Raw genomic sequence first — 19,168 nt, 5'->3', positions numbered from 1 at the left:
TCTGCCTGCCAGCCTGATCACCGCCTAACCACTCCCCTGCCAGCATGATTGATGCCTAACTGCCCTCCCCTGCAGGCCTGGTCCCCCCAACTGCTCTCCACTGCAGGCCTGGGTCCCCCCCAACTGCCCTTCCCTGCAGGCCCGGTCACCCCCAACTTCCCTCCTCTGCCGGCCTGGTCACCCCTAACTGCCTTCCCCTGCTGGCCTGATCGCCCACAACTGCCCTCCCTTGCAGGCCTGGTCCCTCCCAACTGCCCTCCCCTGCTGGCCATCTTGTGGTGGCCATCTTGTGTCCACATGGGGGCAGGATCTTTGACCACATGGGGGCAGCCATCTTGTGTGTTGGAGTGATGGTCAATCTGCATATTACTCTTTTATTAGATAGGATAGAGGCCTGGTGCATGAGTGGGGGCCAGCTGGTTTGCCCTGAAGGGTGTCCTGGATCAGGGTGGGGGTTCCCTTGGGGCATGGGGCGGCCTGGGTGAAGGGCCTGTGGTGGTTTGCAGGCTGGCCATGCCCCCCGGTGACCCAAGTGGAGGCCCTGGTATCTGGGGTTTATTTATCTTCTATAATTGAAACTTTGTAGCCTGGAGCAGAGTCAAGTCTCCTGCTCACTCAGTGACTGCAGCCATTTCTGTTGGGATTTATTTATCTTCTATAATGGAAACTTTGTAGCCTTAAGCGGAGGCCTGGGCTGGCCAGGGCTGCAGAAACTTGGCTTCCTCCATTGCCGGGGGCAACCTTAGCCTCCTGCTCTCTGCAGCTCTGTGGCTGCCACCATTTCTGTTGGAATTTATTTATCTTCTATAATTGAAATTTTGTACCCTTGAGTGGAGGCCTGGGCCCGCCAGGGTGTGTCGAAAGCTTGGCTTCCTCCATCGCCAGGGAAACCCAAGCCTCCCTCCTGCTTGCTGTGTGGCTGCAGCCATCTTGGTTGGGGTTAATTTGCATACTCACTCTGATTGGCTGGTGGGCGAGGTGGGTGGGTGTAGCAGAGTGATGGTTAATTTGCATATTACTCTTTCATTAGATAGGATACCTAATAATAAAAACTAACATTTAATGTGTCAAGCACTGTGCTAAGCACTTTACATATATAATCTTGTTTATTTACTCACTACAACCGTATGAGGTATATAGTATTATCACCTTCATTTTCAGATGAGGAAAGACACAGAGAGGTCAATCAGGTTTCCCAAGGTTGCACAATTGAAAGCACTGTTGTATATGATAATAAAAACTTGGGAATAACCTATATGTTGATGTTAGAACACAATTCATTTAATGATAATAAATGAATCATGGTACATCTGTAGCATCCTCTGAAAATTATTATCTGATTTTTAATATATATATATATATACATATATATATATATATATATATATATATATATATATATATATACACTAGAGGCCTGGTGCATGAAGTTCGTGCATGGGGGGGTCCCTCAGCCCAGCCTGCACCCTCTTCATTCCGGGACCCCTCAGGGGATGTCCGACTGCCGGTTTAGGCCTGATCCCATAAACCGGCAGTTGGACATCCCTCTCATAATCTGGGACCACTGGCTCCTAACTGCTCACCTATCTGCCTGCCTGGTCGCCCCCAACTTCCCTCCTCTGCCGGTCTGGTCGCCCCTAACTGACCTCCCCAGCTCGCCTGGTCGCCCCTAACCACTTCTGCCTTGGCCCCTGCCACCTTGGCTTTTTCCAGAAGGATGTCCAGAAGGATGTCCAGAAGATGTCTGGTCTAATTAGCATATTACCCTTTTATTAGTATAGATACGTATTTGTCATATTATTCTCTACTTTTCTATATGTATTTAAAATACTCCAGAATATTTTAAGTGAATAAAAAATGGTCAAGTTGCAGAAAAATAAAAGTTTTGAAATACAACCTGGTAGGCTTGAAAGCAACAACATTTGCATAAAAGGGCATAAGTTGCAGTCGGCAACAAAACTTGCTGTTAGGATTGCTTGGTTAATATTCTTTTGTTGGTAAGGCATGTTTTGGGCAAAGGAGAAAAGGAAACCAGCCCTATAAAAGGAATGTCTGATTGGGCTGTTGCCACAGCAGAGAGGGGCAGGTGCGGCAAAGGTTCAGGCTGTCCCACAGGCAAGAATGTCTGTGTGTATGGGACACCAGAGGACACCTGTCACACCTGAAACACAATTTGCTAACACTCACAATTGCAGAGCTCAGGAAGAATCACTGTTTTTAAAACTATTATTTCCCTGACATATAAAATATACATACATATAAATATACATGCCCTCTTCTGAGCTTCCCCTGCCCCCCACTTAATATTTGGCTATGGCCTTCTTTTCATGTCAACGAATTGGATATACAGACATAATTTTTAATGGCTACAGTGTTATCCCTGACTGTTTGACATTACTATGGTTTACTTCACTAACCCTTTATTGTGGGGCAGGTTGCTTCTGATTTCCCCTGGCATCAACAACTACAGTAAACATAATTGCTTATTTGACTGTTTACTTAGGACACATTCACAGACATGGAACTCCTGGCCCAAAGTAATTCACTTGAATTTTGATCCACATTTCTAAATTGACTTTCTAGAAAGTGCTTCTGTTTGTTTAGTCCATTGGTTTTAAATCAGATTACACTCCCACAAATGGGTTAAGAGAAAACTGTTCAACGCATCTTGGGCAAATCGCAAACTCTTGCTGAACTTGAGTGACCCCAGGGTGCAGGACCTGGAGGATCCGGGCTGGAGGGTGAAGTCCAGGGAAGCGTGGGTGACGCAGTCAAGGGCCCTGTGTGGGTGCGGGCCTGTTAGTGTGTGTTGCTTGGGTCCACCCTTATGCACACAACCCACACGCCCTCACTCCCGCTCTGCACCCTTGGCCACCAGAAACCTCCGTGGAGCCTTCCATGAGCTCGGATGCATCCAGTCCCAGCACCAAGCAAGTCTGAGAAAGTTTTCCCAGACTAACTCCCGGCCGCTCCAAGGGGAGGAGGGATCAGGAGGATCCAGGCTGGAGGGTGAGGTCCAGGGAGGCGTGGGTGGCACGCCGAGAACCCTGTGTGGGTGCGGGTGTGTGAGCGTGTGTCGCTCAGGTCCACGCTCATGCACACACCCACACACCCACACTCCCGCTCTGCACCCTTGGCCACCAGGAACCTCGCAGAGTTCAGCCTGCTTGCCAGCCCCCGCCCACTTGGTTGAACCTTTGGTAGGACCCTGGTTCTGTATATAAATAGATACCCACGTAGATGCCTAGCAGCTAGCAAGTCCTTTTAACTTCTCTGTTAAGATGTATCCTGGTTTCAAAAATGTTAAAATTTGAAGAAAGGAGTATGCGTACAAATGGAGGAAATACAGTACTTCGAGTACAATTGAGGACTATTGCAGAAGTGTTTGTAACAGGCAATTTTGGAAAAACAGAACAAAACTCAAATACATCCTCTGTCTCATCCTGTCCCTGTCATTTGAGCAGGTAGATCGCTCCACAGTGACCAGGTCCAGTGTATCTGGGACCCCAAAATCAGTCCTAGCTCCCTGGAAAGGAAGCCGACCCAACTTTTTGAAGTTTGTGGGGGAAGGGTGCAGAGGCTTTCGGCCTGGTGCCACAGCGGAGACCCAGCTCCCTGCTATCGATTGCAGGGGGTCTTCTCCGACACCAGGCCAAAAGCCTTCGCTGGAGGCTTTCGGCCTGGTGCCGCAGCGGACACCCAGCTCCCTGCCATCAATCGCAGGGGGTCCGCTCATGCACCAAGCCAAAAGCCTCCGCCGGAGGTTTTTGGCCTGGTTCCGGAGTGGTCCCCGGCATCCTGTGATCCCTTGCAGGGGGTCCACTCAGGGCGCCTATGTATGCAAATTAACTGCCATCTTGGTCGGGTTTATTTGCATACATGCTCTGATTGGCTAGTGGGCATGGCTTGGCTGATGGGCGTGGCTTGGATGATGGGCGTGGCTTGGGCGTAGTGAAGGTGCGGTCAATTTGCATATTACCCTTTTATTAGGTAAGATATATATATATATATATATATATATATATATATATATATATATATATATTTATATATATCTATGTCTGGAAAGATATATACCAAAATGTTAGCAATGACCATACCCAAGTGATAAGATTAAAGGAGATTTTTACTTTTGTCTTTCGTAACTATAGTCTCTCATTTATCTATGACTGACCCATATTACTTGTATTTGAAGGGAAAAGGTTATTTTTATTTTTAAAAAAGGTGTGTTTCCCTTGGGTTCTGTGTACAGCCCTCTCCCCTCTTCTCTCTACATGTTCTCTCTAAGTATCTCCAACATCTCTCCACCCAAGCAACCTTTCTTCCCCAACATACTTACTGCACTACTTAGATCCTTGGTAAGTAGTGACCTTGAAAAATACCACCATGGCTTGTTTTCATTTTGTTGTTGTTTTTTGTTTTGAAAGATGATTTATTGTTTTTCTAACTTTTATTTATGTTTAACTAGAGGCCTGGTGCATGAAATTCGTGCCCGGGGGGTGTCTTCTCAGCCCAGCCTGTACCCTCTCCAATCTGGGACCCCTCAGGGGATGTCCAACTGCCGGTTTAGGCCCAATCTAGGGATCAGGCATAAACTGGCAGTCGGACATCCCTCTTACAATCCTGGACCACTGGCTCCTAATCGCTCAGCTGCCTACTTGCCTGATTGCCCCTAACTGCCCCACCCTGCTGGCCTGATCACCCCTAACTGACCCCCCTGCTGGCCTGGTCACCCCTAACTGCCCCCCACTGCTGGCCAGGTTGCCCCCAACTGCCCCCTCCCTGCCAGCTTGGTCACCTCCAAATGCCTCCCCCTTGCCAGCCTGGTCACCCCCAACTGACCCCCATGCCAGCCTAGTTTCTCCTCACTGCCCCCCCTGCCGGCCTGGTCACTCCTCACGGCCATCTCACCGGCCTGCTTGCCCCACACAGCCTGCTTGTTCATTTGTTTGGTCATCCCTAACTAACCACCCTGCTGGCCTGGTCACCCCATGCAGCCTGCTCATTCAGTCATTTGGTCATCCCTCACTAACCCCCCTGCCGGCCTGCTTGCCCCATGCAGCCTGCTTGTTCAGCCATTTGGTTGTCCCTCATTAACCCCTCTGCCGGCCTGGTCATAGGCAGCCATCTTTGTGAGGGTGTGATGGTCAATTTGCATATTACCTATTTATTATATAAGACTAGAGATCCGGTGCACAAAATTTGTGCATGGGGGTGGGGGGTTCCCTCAGCCCAGCCTGCACCCTTTCCAATCCGGGACCCCTTGGGGGATGTCCGACTGCCAGTTTAGGTTCGATCCCCCTAAACCGGCAGTCGGACATCCCTCTCACAATCTTGGACCACTGGCTCCTAATCGCTCACCTGACTGCCTGCCTGGTCTCTCCTAACTGACCCCCACTGCCAGCCTAGTCACCCCTCACTGCCCCCCTGCCAGCCTAATTGCCCCCAACTGCCCCCCTGCCAGCCTGCTCACCCCAAACTTCCCCCCCGCCAGCCTGGGTGCCCCCAACTGCCCCGCCCCCCCGCCGACCTGGTTGCCCCTCGCACCCTGCTTGTTCAGTTGTTTGGTCATCCCTCACTAACCCCCCTGCCGGCCTGGTCATAGGCAGCCATCTTGTGAGGGTTAATTTGCATATTACCTCTTTATTATATAGGATAGTTACACAAGTAATCTAGAAATACAGGGTGTCCCCAAAAAAATGCATGCACACTTTAACAGCTGAAAGCTCAATTTTGAAAATGAAATGTATTTTATTAAACACTGCCTTTATAATTATTCAAAGTGTTTGTATACATTTTTGGACATCCTATATATTCTTAGAATAAAAACTTGAAATCCTACATGCAGATGAAACTAGTTGGGAACCTACCCCACCCCCTATCCCCTCAAGTCCCATTCTGTCTGTTCACAGCTGGGTGTGTCTCCTTCCAAACTTTTTCTAGCTTTAATGACATTCAGAGTTCATATTATGGAATTGTTAACAAAACCCAGTATGTGTAAAGAGTTACAATTAGGCACTGGTCACTCCAGGATTCCAACTTCCAGTCCACTGTGGCCATTTGTCATCAGCCTGCTTCTAGAGAGGCTTCTGAGAGAGTTTTTGCATGCTCAGCCCATTTGGGTCACCGACTTCCGTTTTATTAATGCCAGTGTTTCTACAAACACAGAGAGGGGAGGCCTTCTAAGGAAGGAAAAGCCCAGAAATCACTGCTTCGCATCTCCCAGGTCCCTCGTGTCCTGCCCAGTCTGCACTGATCAATACAGCTAGAAGGTGTCATGCTTCCTGCTGCCTCACAAAAGGTAATTGAGTTTCAGGGATTGCATGGCTAGCTGCTCGAGAAAATAAGAATAAACAAAAGATGGTTCAATATGTTAACAAATAGCTTTCTAGCTCTTGAAAATAGCCTTTCCCTGAATTTTCAACAATATCCTCTCCCACAGCCCTAGCAAACAGATACACAGATAACTAAAAATAGACAACCTCAGGATAAAGAAAAACCTGGTTTGCTTTAGGGTCCTAATCAATCCAGAAAGGGAGAAAGTCTCCCCATCTCCTGATCCCCAACAACCCTAACACTTAAAATGCCCACCTGGCTCTTATAAAAGAGGGGGAAATAGCTAGCACTTACTAAGTTCTCACTCTGCCAGGCACTGTATTAAGCACTTTACAGACATTCCATCATTTATTACATAATAAGCCAAGAAGTGGGTTTTTACTCCCATTTTGTAAATCAGCTAAAGTACCTAAGTCAGGAGAAAATAAAATTAAATAACTTACCTTGGCCCTCACAGCTGAGAGAGAGTGAAGCTGGTCTTGTCACTCGGGTCTGTCTGACTCAGCTGGTGCTCTTAACTCAGGGGAGAGTCACACACTGTCTTCAAGTCTCTGAAGGGCTGTCATATGAAAAAGAGGGTAGGTGTGTTCTGGGTAGCTCCAAAGAGAAGGATTTGACTGTTAGTTGGGAATTACGTTTTCATTGGATGTGCTGCAAATTCCCCAAACAACATGTATATGCATGTCCAACTCTATAGGGAAAAGAACAGTATAAGAAGAGCAAACGGAACTGCCTTGCATTAGGTGCTGTCCTGAAAGATCTGTGGAGTCAGAGAGAACAGGAGGGATTCAAAAGGACTGCAAATGGGCAGCGTCCCAATTTTCTTAAATAAGGAAACTACAGACCAGTATATTGTAAAGTCCAGAGCTGTGAGCTTGATGTGAATCCTCTGAGAGATTCTGCCACAGATTATGAAGCAGGTAATTTATAAGCACTGAAGACATAAGTGGTGATAGGAGGTACCTAGAAGTACTAGCAGAACTATTCAAATTAGACCAGGTGCCCCAACTAGCAGCTATTGAAAACTGAAAAATGGGGGTACTGACAGTAGGTTGCTAGATTTTTATTTTCCAAATAAAGGCATTAAGAAACAAGACAAAACAACCCCAAATTCTCATTTCATAAAAAGAAATGGTTTTCTTTAAATACCAAAAGAGTAAAAAATAATCTCAGAGTAAAGGACAGTTCTTTAAATGAAATAAAGGATAGCCCTTTCCCTTTACAAAACACTGACTCTGTAGTCCTCAGGCTTTATCATTGCATCGTAGACTGCTGCAATTTTCCAGGAGGATGGGCACTTGTCCAAGGACCTGTTTTAGGGACTCATTCCCATTTAAAATATTAACACAGATAAGATCAGATACCTATAAAACAGGAAGTCCTTCTGGCCAGAAGAGGGAAGAACAGAGTTTACCCTTATGCTAAGTGAGGACATTAACATAGATAGTGTCCATGGGAAGGAGCATGAGAGAAATAAAACTTGCCAAGTGTGAATTCAAGCCCTGCTGAGGCTGGACTTGGCCAATGCATTTGACCTATACCACCCCTTGGACCACACAGACCTCTTGTAGGAATACATGCCTGGTGTTATTAAGCATTTGGACTACAAACCATTTTCTGACTTGAGGCTCTCCAAGCAATCTTCAGACTATTACTCTCTTTCCAAGGAGAGTTCCTAAAGGTAGATGAATTTGAAACTGGCTCAATACCATCTACAGAGTATTGGAAGAAGAAGCTGCTAGCCTTGATTCTGTCCTATTCAACATTTTTAACAATGGCATAAATAAGGTCATGGATGCAATTCTTACAAAATTATTCTAGGGCCAAGAGGAACCTCTACTATCAGCTTAGGAAGTGGGTTTACATTTGAAAACTCCATGCTTTACAATCTGTCTCTTTGCATTTGGTAATTTTCTCTCCTGTTCTTTGTTACCAATGCACTAAGTTCCTGCAATTTATGCTCCTCATGAAAAATGCTTAGTGAATATATAAGAGCTATGAGCTCTGTACCCTGAGGAGCAGATAGCATCTTCTATACAAACTGATGAGCATTAATCTCAATCCTATCATCTTCCCTCAGATAACTGGTGTCAGTGTATACTTCCTGGATCAGAAAAGTGGACAAATTGATGTCCTCTTATTTGCAGAATTAGCCCCACTTCCGAAAGAGTTTAAATTGGAGTTTGACCTCACGTGTTGACAGTGAGTTTGTTTCTAAAGGTGAGGGCAATACCTGCCATATTCTTTCAAATTGCATTTCTTTTTTTAAATATATTTTTATTGATTTTTTTACAGAGAGGAAGAGAGAGGGATAGAGAGTTAGAAACATCGATGAGAGAGAAACATCAATCAGCTGCCTCTTGCACACCTCCTACTGGGGATGTGCCCGCAACCAAGGTACATGCCCTTGACCGGAATCGAACCTGGGACCCTTGAGTCCACAGGCCGACACTCTATCCACTGAGCCAAACCGGTTTCGGCATCAAATTGCATTTCTTTAAGTGTGGTTGGGTAAGCTCTGCTTTAGATGTTCCCTGGGAGGACTGCAGATGAATAGTTGGGGAGGGATCTTCACTTTCAAAGAGTCAGATCAAATAGGTCTGGGTTAAGGTCAAGGAATTTGCTTTTTTTCACTCAAAGTACCATTTTATTAAGTGATTTAAAAATGAGGTCACAGAACCTTCAGTCAATTTAGGATTTAGTGCAGGAAGCAGAAGATTTGTGTTACTCTGAGGAGTTTCATTTGAGGGCTCACGTTGGCTGTTGCTGGGGAGGCCTGAGTAGTGTGTGTCACTGAGTGACCAGAATTTTCCATTGAATTGCCAGATAGGTTCCTCCAGAGCTGTTGTGATGCCTATCTGAATCCCACCAGTGCCCACCATACTGTGGGGTGAGACCACGGCAGTCACCTGTGCAGAACTCCCTTGAGTATTAAAGTAATTCCATCCAGTGTTTTGGCTGTACATCTGCATTTCTGTGTAAGGATAAGTTGTTCAGGTTTTTAATGCAAGCGATTCTGAAACATTCTAGAGTTTAAGAACCACTGGCTTAGGAGTCTGTCTGACCTGATTTTAACATCAAACAAGCCTGGTCTCCAACCCCAACAGTTAAATTACCTCGCCTCAGTTTCCTTGTCTGGAAAACAGAGATAATAACAGTAGCTCTCTCACAGACTCTGTGAATATTTTAAACACACACCCAAAAATGTGTGAAGTGTCTGGCATCTACTTGAAGCTCAGTAATCCCTCCTGGTCCTGTTTATTAATGGGCCCTGCTGCCTGCCTTCTCTGTGTTCAGCTACTGCTCACTCTCTCTAGGTCTAGTGCTCAAACTCCCAAGGGAGAGACTCTAATTGGTCCAAATTTAGTCACAACTAAATTTTGCAAAATTATCATCCTGGGTTCCCTCATAGGCTGCTAGCCAGCCTATAGAGTGACTGCTCTTAGATCACATGCCCTCTCCTGGCTCAATAGGCTATTGCCAGGGGGAAGTGAAATCACGTGATACCAAACATAGCCACCTATTCATAAGAAACTGTTACTTCCCTCAGCTAGTGGATGGAAACTCCTTAGAAGAGGCCCGTGGGTGTGACAGGAATTCTGAGGCTTAGCCCATCCAGTACACCTAGGCTTCTCATGTATCCAGCCTGCCAAAGGAATGAAGCATTCAACTTCACTAACGTCTCTATTTAAATTCCAACTTTTCATCTCCAGGAACACCAATTTTCAAAAAACTAGACTATAGTCAAGAAAAAAAAATTAACCCTAAAATGCGACTGTTTCTAGACATCCCTCTTACATAGCACTTTTGGATCAATATCCTCACTGCAGTGCTTGCAAACCAGCAACCATAGGCTTGATCCAGACTGCAGATGATTTTTATTTGACCCATTCAATGTTTATAACATATTTAAATTAGTTGCCAACATTAAAAAGTCAGACTCCACACAAAAAAGCTGGGTTTCTGGCTCCTCTGGGTAAAACAGAAAGGTTTGGATCCTCATTCTGACATGGCAACAATCAGCTGAAGCCGAATAAGCTGCTCCCTGTAGATGGGGCATTGGCTCACAAGTTACTGTTTTCACAGTGACTTGCTTGGCCCCTGTAAACATTTGAAGCCTCATTTTAACCCCATAGAGTAGATAGAGAAGGTAGTTAAGAGCAGAGATTCTGAAGCCCAAATGTCTGTGTTAGAATCCCAGCTCTGCCTCTTACTGGCTTTGGTACCCTGGGCAATGAGTTAACCTCTCTGAGCTTCAGTTTCCTCATATGTAATGAGAGGATGATAATAATAATGCTTACCTCATAGGATTATTGGTCCAACTAAATAAGTTAATGCATATAAACTACTTAGAACAATACTTGGCACATGGCAAGCACTAAATAAGTACAGTTGACCCTTGAACAACACAGGTTGGAAGTGTACAGGTCCACTTATATAATGATTTTTGTATCTATACAAGGATTTTTTCATAAATACTGTAAATGAATTTTTTCTTCCTTATGCTTTTTTAATATTTTATTTGAGTAAAGCATATTTTGTTGGATAATATTTTATATAAAGCAAAAGCTTGTTAATGTTTTCTTTTCTCTAGCTTACTCTATTGTAAGAATATAGCATATAATACATATAACATATAAAATATGTGTTAATTGACTCTATGTTATCACTAAGGCTTCCAGTCAACAGTAGGCTATTAGTAGCTACGTTTCTTGGGGAGTCAAAAGTTATACACAGATTTTCAACTGTGTTGGGGGTCAGCACCTGTAGTTCCTGCATTGTTCAAGGATCACCTGTATAACTTATTTCATTGTTCACATTTTATATCGGCCTTTTTGACCTCCAAAATATTCTAAAAATTAAAAGTTTGTGGTAAGCTCATTTGATGGCAAAATTGGGCCTTATTTGGAATGAGGCTATGCATTTATCCCATTTAGAGGTATTAATGTGTTTGATCACAGGATACTGCCTCAGATCCCATAAGGAGTGTTATATAACATGTTATTTGTACCATATTGCTTTTCTAAAATTCAAAAGTTTTGAACTCTAAAAATATCTAGCTCCAGCAGTTTCAGATAAAAGATTGTGGACTAGTATTATATTAATAGTTTGCATACCCACTTGACAGACAGGGAAACTGACCTCCGAAGCACTAAGCAACTGGCCAAAAGTCCCACAGCTTGGAAGCAGAAGTAATATCAATCCTTAGGCAAAAAGCCCACACTGCCTAGTAATGTGATATGCAATGGGCTTGCTATAGGCATATTGATACAGGACTCTAGTGGCTATCAGTCAGGGTCCCCTAAAGAATGCCGCCATTTACTGAGAGTAAGTAAAGCCCTTCCTTAGTAACATTCTGATGATTATTTGCATTAATCTTCACTAAATACTCTTGGGTTAGGAATAGGATAGGGTATATTGTCTTCATTTTACAGAAGAGGAAACTGAGGTCCAGAGAAGAGATGTGACTTGCCCAAAACCACACAGCAAAATACAGGCAGAGATGGAACTAGAGACCAAAGTCTGTGCTTTTTCTTCTTAAAGTTGGCCCAAGAAAGTCTTATGCTGAACTTTTCACATACTGACCACCCCCTACCCCTCTCTGCAAATAATCCTGAAATTTTCAACATACCTGATGAAAGGAGAGTGTCCCAAAATCTCAGCAAATAAAAAAATGAGACAGCATATCTGGGTGGACCTCATCCTTCCCAGCACCACAGACACCAATGTACACACATCATTCAGTCAGAAGCCATGGAGGGGAGACTCCTCAAATCCCAAGAAAATCAAAGAGACCCTACTGTTTGCTTTTCTCTGTTGATTTTTAAGAAGCTGACATTTACATATGCCAAAGGCCAAAGGAAATGAAAAATCTACTGGAAAGGGAATTTCATCAGTTATGAAGCAACATCTTTAAAAAACCTTAGCACAGTATCAGTTCCCTTGTTTGATATGCAGAAAATAGAACACTGCTATTTCATATTGTTGGTGCATTAGAGACCTTGGAATGCAAACAGCATCCTTAGGACCTCTTGTCAGCCCCCTGTTTCAACACAGGGAAGCTTTCTGACACCGCCACCAACTTGAGCAAATTGAAAAATAGAAGACAGGCCGTGACCCAGGTGACCTCTTACCTCTCCTGAGCTTATGGCTTGAGTTCCTACTACCAACAAATATGCACTTTGATCACACATCCACAGAGACCCAGATTTTTGAATTCAGCAATTCTTTCTCAGGTTTCAGCAAGGCATTGGCAGCCTGAGCTATTTTGGGACACTTTCTCTGCTGTGGATGCCACTTTCAGAATATGCCAGGAACATGCTAAGGACCTGGAGCTCTCCGTCCTAGACCCGTTTTCGGGTTTGCTCTCTCTCTCTCTCTCTCTCTCTCTCTCTCTCTCTCTCTCTCGCTGATCATTTGCCAACCTAATCCCTGGAGCCTGACTACTTTACCGGGCCACAGACTCCAAGAGGCAGTGTGGCTCTCAGCACCCTCACGGTAAGGGGCATGGAAGCACCAGGCAGCCTAGAAGCACAGATGTCCTAAGGGGTGGTGTGAGTTTGGATGTGGATGAAAAGACAAATGAGGGGGGCAGCCAACAAGATTTTCCAAACATCTTCTTACAGTCATCACTTCCTAATCTGATGCAACTGACTCGGCAGGCATTCAGGAGCCTGCGGTCTCCATTTTCCTGTCCTAAAATCCTCTGCACCTGTAAGTACCGGGGCTCACTGCTTCTCATGCTGTCTTTGGGGCGGGGGAGAGGAGGGCAAAGCCTGGGGAAGGTCATCAATATGTGACTCAGGTGTAGGCAGGCCCATGGCATTGGAAGAATTCCTAATACCCCCATCCCATCCTCTCCTAGGAACTGCTCTATAGTTTGGAAAATGAAAATGTCTCTTTGTTCTTTCCCAAGCCCCCAGCATACCAAAAACTCCACCTGTACTTTGGGGTCTTCTTTTCATCAGTGCTGTGTACACCTGATTTCTCATGTTAGGCTTATTGGGAGAAGTGCATCCTTGACATTTGAATTTCTTAAATTAAGCAACCACGGCTACTATTGTGGGCACAGACCCTGCTGGCTTCTCTATCTTTTATGCAGCAATTTGCTGAAACAGTGAAAGATGTCATAAGCAGGAGGGTATAAATGAGAATCTAGAAACTTCTTCATGGTAAAAGGGAAAAGCAGTGTGGTTTGTGTTGATTCTCAACACAGTTAGAAAGGCTGCCACACTGGCTCCATGCTATGTGGTGGGAAGTCCCTTTTCAATGCCTTCCTATTTTAATGGAAAGAGAGACCAAAACAGCTATAGGCTCTCCAGGAAAAAGGCATTTTTTATGCTTTTATTTACCACTTTCCTGAGAGACCAGCCATTGTCTCTGGCTGGCTTGTCAGTCCCTGAAGGGGACATTCAGCCCTTCTTTTTAGGATTGCTGAAGTTCCCTCAAAATAGTCCAGGATGACAGCCAGGACTTGTGATTTATCCTCCTCCCCCAAAATCATTCTTAGGGTTCAAAATTTGTTTGAAGGTGAGGATGAAGAATACCATTGATAGAAAGTCATTTGGAAAACCTGCTATGACCCAGGGGGGGAAAAACAGTGTCCTTCATGTTTTTCGTAATGACTTCCTTAGCCATAAATAAGATGAGGCCAGATCAGCAGGTCTTGCCCTTTTATTTCCATACAGCATTGTAAAAGGAACATTGTCTTTAACGGAGAAAAAGCATAAGATGTTCCTTAGACTAAGGCTGGCTACCTTCAATTTCTCAGATTGAAGAAATAAGAAGCTTTTTGTTTGTATTCAACGAAGAGTGCCAGGTCTGAGGAGGATTTGAGAACAGTGTTAATATCAGTGCTGGAGAAATCAGAAAAGGTAATTTGCCTTGTGTCTAGTGAAGACTGGATTAATTCCCAGGCTCTAGGAAGAAACTGGTCTCAGGAAGAATTTGGTTTTGCTTTGACTACTGCTTGCTTGTGTGGTCTTTGGTAACTCATGAAATTTCTCAGCTCTTCTCCTGAAGAGCTCTGAGAAAATGATGCTTGGATCAGAGAAGTTCATTATCTGGGAGACTTTTTGTCAAAGCCTTGAGTATTGGGTGGGGGGAGGGAGATCGCCCTATGTGATGGATTCTGATTGTAACCAAAATATTTCGGGCTTGGCAGTAGCCTGAATTTTTTTGTCTACCTATGGCATTCCAGGAGTATTAAGAATGTTCCATTGCCCTTCCAAATCTCTCCCTATTCACTCCCAAGGGCTTGAAAATTCTTAAGTACATAATTCCTTTACTAAGGACTTTGGCATCAGTTAAAACACTAATCTCTAGAAGGGGCAACCTGTTAATCCTCATCTAGATGCAGCCCATCATGACATAAGATTCTGACATAGGGGAGAAGAGAGAGGAGGGACATGAGATCATTGTAGATATAAAGATGAACCTCAGAGCAAGAGTCTAGAAGAAGGACCCGGTTCAAGGCCAAAAGTACCAAGAAGCTCCATTGGCAGAAAGGGAGGGTTCTAGTCTTGCTAAAATGGAGCACAAGGCAATGTACTGAGGCAGAGACTTGGTATTTGGAGAATAAGGCAAAGATCCACTTAATGAAACTGGGGTACAGGGCGTAAGAAGAATCCCATTTACTAGAGTAGGACAAGAGATAGGAGAGTTCTCTGCAAGGGCACCTCAGGCTGCTACCTGAGCCACTGAACTAGGGCTCTCAAAAATGTTAAGGGTCCTCAGTACAAGGAATAAAACAAATCAAATACTCTGTCACCCCTCAACCCCGGCATTTCTCCAGCCCAGCTGGGCAGGTCAAAGGGGAGAAGCACACAGGGACTTAGGCTTTGAGACTCTACTCCTACATTTTCCTTCCTCTGAGACCAACATTGAACTCATATCTGAAGGGATTCATGATATATATAGTGACTCATCTTGCTCACCAAAAGCTGTGAGGTGGAAAGAGATGTCCCTGTAGAACAACAAGCCAATGGTGAGGCATCCCCATATCTCTATGTAGGCTCCTTCCTAGGACTAGTGGACAGGGTTTTGGAGTAAGATCACTGGTCTTAAATCTCGGCTTTGCCATTCACTAGCTGTGTAGCCTTGGGAAAGTCAAGTAAGCTATTTGAGCCACATCTGTAAAATGGCACAATAATGGTAAGATCTATGAGATAGTGTTGTGAAGATTAAATCAGAATGATGCCTGTAAGATTGGTAATTACAAAATAGTCATGGGGTTGTAAACTATAATTAAGATTTCCAGCTTTCTGATCTATGTATTGCTTATAGCTGCAGACAGTCCTGCTCAGTGCAGGTCTAACACCACCAGGGTTTCAGGGGCTCAACTTTTTCTGAAATTATTGTCTTCTCCTTTTCCTCCAATTTCACTAGATTAACATGTTCCCAAGCCTTCCTCCTCACTACTTCCACAACCAGTCCATTCCCCAGTTAACTATATAGACACATTCACTGTTAAGAACATATGAAATCTTTTCCTTGGCTTTCTCCAACCTCAAACTGAGCCTGGCTACCCATTCCCTAGTGGTGAGATGGAATAATTTGGGGGAGGGTAGTATCCAGAAGGGTGCAGCTCCTGAAGCACTGACAAAAGAAAAGAAGTCCCACTAAAACATTGTATCTCTGGTTCCTATAAAGCTCACTGCAGCTGTGGTATTGACACCTAGTCACAGCCACCCCACTGTGGCTCTCTGACCCCTGGGTTCTGGCCTGCTGCAGTTATCCTCCTCTAATACCCCCTCTCTATTCCTTGCTCCCTAAGGACACTCCCTTATCTGGGACCCAGGGTACTGCAGCTTCCTTCTCTCTTCCCCTTCCCAGCCCTCTTCTGAGGATACAGAATTCATTCTCTTTCAAGGGGTGTGGTGGCAGGAAGGAGCTTTACTTTCTGTGCAGGCATGCCCTCAGCATGCTCTAGGCAATCTAGCCCTCCCTGATTCTCTGCTCAGCAGTGGGTGGGGAGGGAGAGGAAGCACCTCTAGGCATAATTATGGTACCTCTAGAATCAGAAGACTGACCTACATCATTTCAAAAAACAAATGAGAGTGGTTGTTGAATGCTCAGTACAAGAGTTGGGTAAGTGCATATTTCAGCTACTATCCTCACAGAGATATAGTCTCTGGGTTTGGGGTTCATTTCTGCATTCTATATGTTTATAAAGCTCTCCTTGGGCCACACCTTAAGAAAGAGTGTACTCCATCTTGTGGAAGGGGGCAGGGATTTGGGGGGAAAGTCACACAGCTCTGATTCCTATAATTAGCTCCAGCCTACATCTTGTCTCTGTCCCGGAGCACATGAAAATGCCCTCTGAGTCCCAAACTTCTCTTATCCAGGCAACAGCTCCTAGGTCTTGACTGCAGACCTAAATCAGTGATGCTACCAATTCTGAGGTGCAAATGGGCAGTGAGCTCTTATCTAGAGGCTTATGGAACTAGTAGGAGCCAGAGAATACCTCAATGGTTAATAGCATGCTGAAGCCACACCAGCAGGCTTTGACTCTCAGTCCAGGCCTCTTATAAGCTATGTAACCTTAAGCAACTTAATCTCTCTGTAAATTGTTTCTTTATCTGTAAAATGGGAATGGTATAATACCTACCTCATAGTGTCATTCATGGGTAATTATGAGTTATTTCAAATAACTGTTTAGAACCATGCCTGACCTACATTAAGCACTCAGCAAACATTATGTTATTGTTATTACTATAAATATTATTATACATACAAACAGAGTCTGTTATATTCACAAGGAATGAATGAGTTCATGTGTGGAAAGTGTTCAGAAGCATTACTGCTGTGGTCCCAGAGATTTAACAGAGAAATCAGTAGCCGTCCTCAGGGTTTCAGGGGAGACCAAAGCCATCCTGGGTAAATAGTTCTGGGGAAGCAGCTGTCTAAGGGTCATTCAGAGGCTGAGTAAGAAAATGGCAGTTTGGGAACTCTAACATTCAAAGTGGAACAAAACTCTTGTGCCTAACTTGTTGCTATAGATTTATGGGATTATGGGATTTGGTTATGGGACCTGCTAGGTTTAATTAAAGTTTAGGACTCCTAGGAGACCGGCTGTGATTCTCACAGACTGGACCCTTAAAAATGCCATTATGCATGTGCTCCCGGCTCCAGAGCACTGAAGTCTGAGTTGTTTGCCCTGACTGCTCCAGTGGCTGTGGCAGAGCCTTGGTGTTTGTCTCTTCTGTCCCAAGTCCCCAGTGGTTAATTTTGGGGATTTAATTAAAGGACACCCCCCCCCACTACAGAACTCAAAAGCTGAAGTGATTGTTCTTTCCTTGGCATGTCGACCCTGTGTGGACATGAATTCTGCCCATAGAGCACCTCCCTTTGTTTCCCTGAAGGCAGCCCTGGGAAGATGGTGCTGATCCTGAGGTTTCTGGGAGGGGTCGGAAGAAGGATGTCTTCTCACTCTGGTCCGGTGTCCCCCATCACCTCGCCCCTTTCATGCTAAGGTTCACCTGGATCTGTCCCCAGCCCTTGCCCTGGAGGAGTAAATGGGAGAAGAGACGCTCCATCCAGTCCCACAGAGTCAACTACCACTTGGACCCTAGTGGCTTCTCAGGCCCCATCTCTCACCTCACTTCCTGCCGAACATGTCCACTGGGAAGTCCCACTGGCATCCCCAACCCAACTTGTCCAAGCTTACCTTGTCACCTGTCTCTACTCATCCCCTTTCCAACTAATAGTCTTGTGTGGTGCCTGTCTCAATTTAAGTCTCACCACAGACCCATGCTGGAACATCAGTCATTATACCTGTTGACTCATCTCCAGAATGGCTCCCTCCTCTGCTCTCACTGCCACAGTCCAGATACAGAGCACTTGCCAATTCTCCCCAGAATCCTTAAGATGGCCTCCCAATTAGTCTACCTGCTTTTAGCCTCTCTACACTCCAATCCTTCCCACCTGGTGCCCTAAGAATTGTCTTCCTGGTCTGTCATTCCTCTGCCTTAATAAAAACTGTATATGGCTCCCCATTGCTTCATAGAACAAAGTACAAAACAGAGTGACCAAGAAAACTATGAATAGGCTGATCCCAACCACGTTTCCCACTCTCCTTCTAATGCTACTGATAGCTACCACTCTCCTGAACGTGCACTTTCACGCTAATGCTGTTCCCTCTGACTGGCATGTCTTTCCCCTCCCTCCACTGCTCCTCCTGGAAAAACCCTACATTCCTCAGGATTCAGCTCCAATGTACATCATTTATGACACCTACCTAATTTCCCCAGATTCCAGGTCATTCACCATTGGTGCCCATGACACTACTACATTCCTCAACTACAGCCCCCATTGGACCATAGGTATTTATGTGTGCCTCAGCCCCTCCTGCTAGATAGGAACCAGATTGGGTTCTCCTTGAATTCTCAATATCCCTAGTCTTGGATACAATAAATTACTGGTTTCCTTATTTGTAAGTTGAGGATGAAAACAATAGTTGCTACCTCATGACATTAAAAGGATTAAATGAAGTAATGTATATGATATTCATGCAGATGATAATGAAGATGGTGATGATAATAAGGAAGAATAGTTTGCATCCATTTGGTGCTTTCTAAGTGCCAGACACTGTCCTGAACTCTTTACATAGATGACAGTCAGCCAAATACGTAAGTTAATCCATATAAAGTGATTATGCGTGCATGTGTTTGTATGTGTGTTTATATATTACAAACATCATATAGATGGCATGTGTATAACATGTAATCCACACTATGCCTGGCATTTAGTGGAAACTGTGGTTTTTCCTTTCTTCCCTCATCTTTCCCTCCTCCCTCATTAACCCTCCACACTCACCACCCTCCAGGGTTGG

General features: G+C 44.7%; 1 protein-coding gene across 8 annotated transcripts in view; it reads right to left on the bottom strand.

The window, feature by feature from the left end:
- RTL9 (retrotransposon Gag like 9) overlaps positions 1-19,168 on the bottom strand; it is an 81,106-nt gene that overhangs the window by 35,958 nt on the left and 25,980 nt on the right. For 7 of the 8 annotated variants that reach the window (XM_079764464.1, XM_079764460.1, XM_079764463.1 and 4 more), the window contains one exon: positions 6,780-6,895. The exons of the other annotated variant lie outside the window; for it this stretch is intronic. The gene's annotated coding sequence lies outside the window, so the exon portion shown is untranslated. The remainder of the gene's footprint in view (positions 1-6,779; positions 6,896-19,168) is intronic. 8 annotated transcript variants of the gene reach the window in all.

The sequence above is a fragment of the Cnephaeus nilssonii genome (assembly GCF_951640355.1).
Source record: "Cnephaeus nilssonii genome assembly, chromosome: X".
NCBI lineage: Eukaryota > Metazoa > Chordata > Mammalia > Chiroptera > Vespertilionidae > Cnephaeus > Cnephaeus nilssonii.
This window is presented reverse-complemented; position numbering and strand designations above follow the sequence as displayed.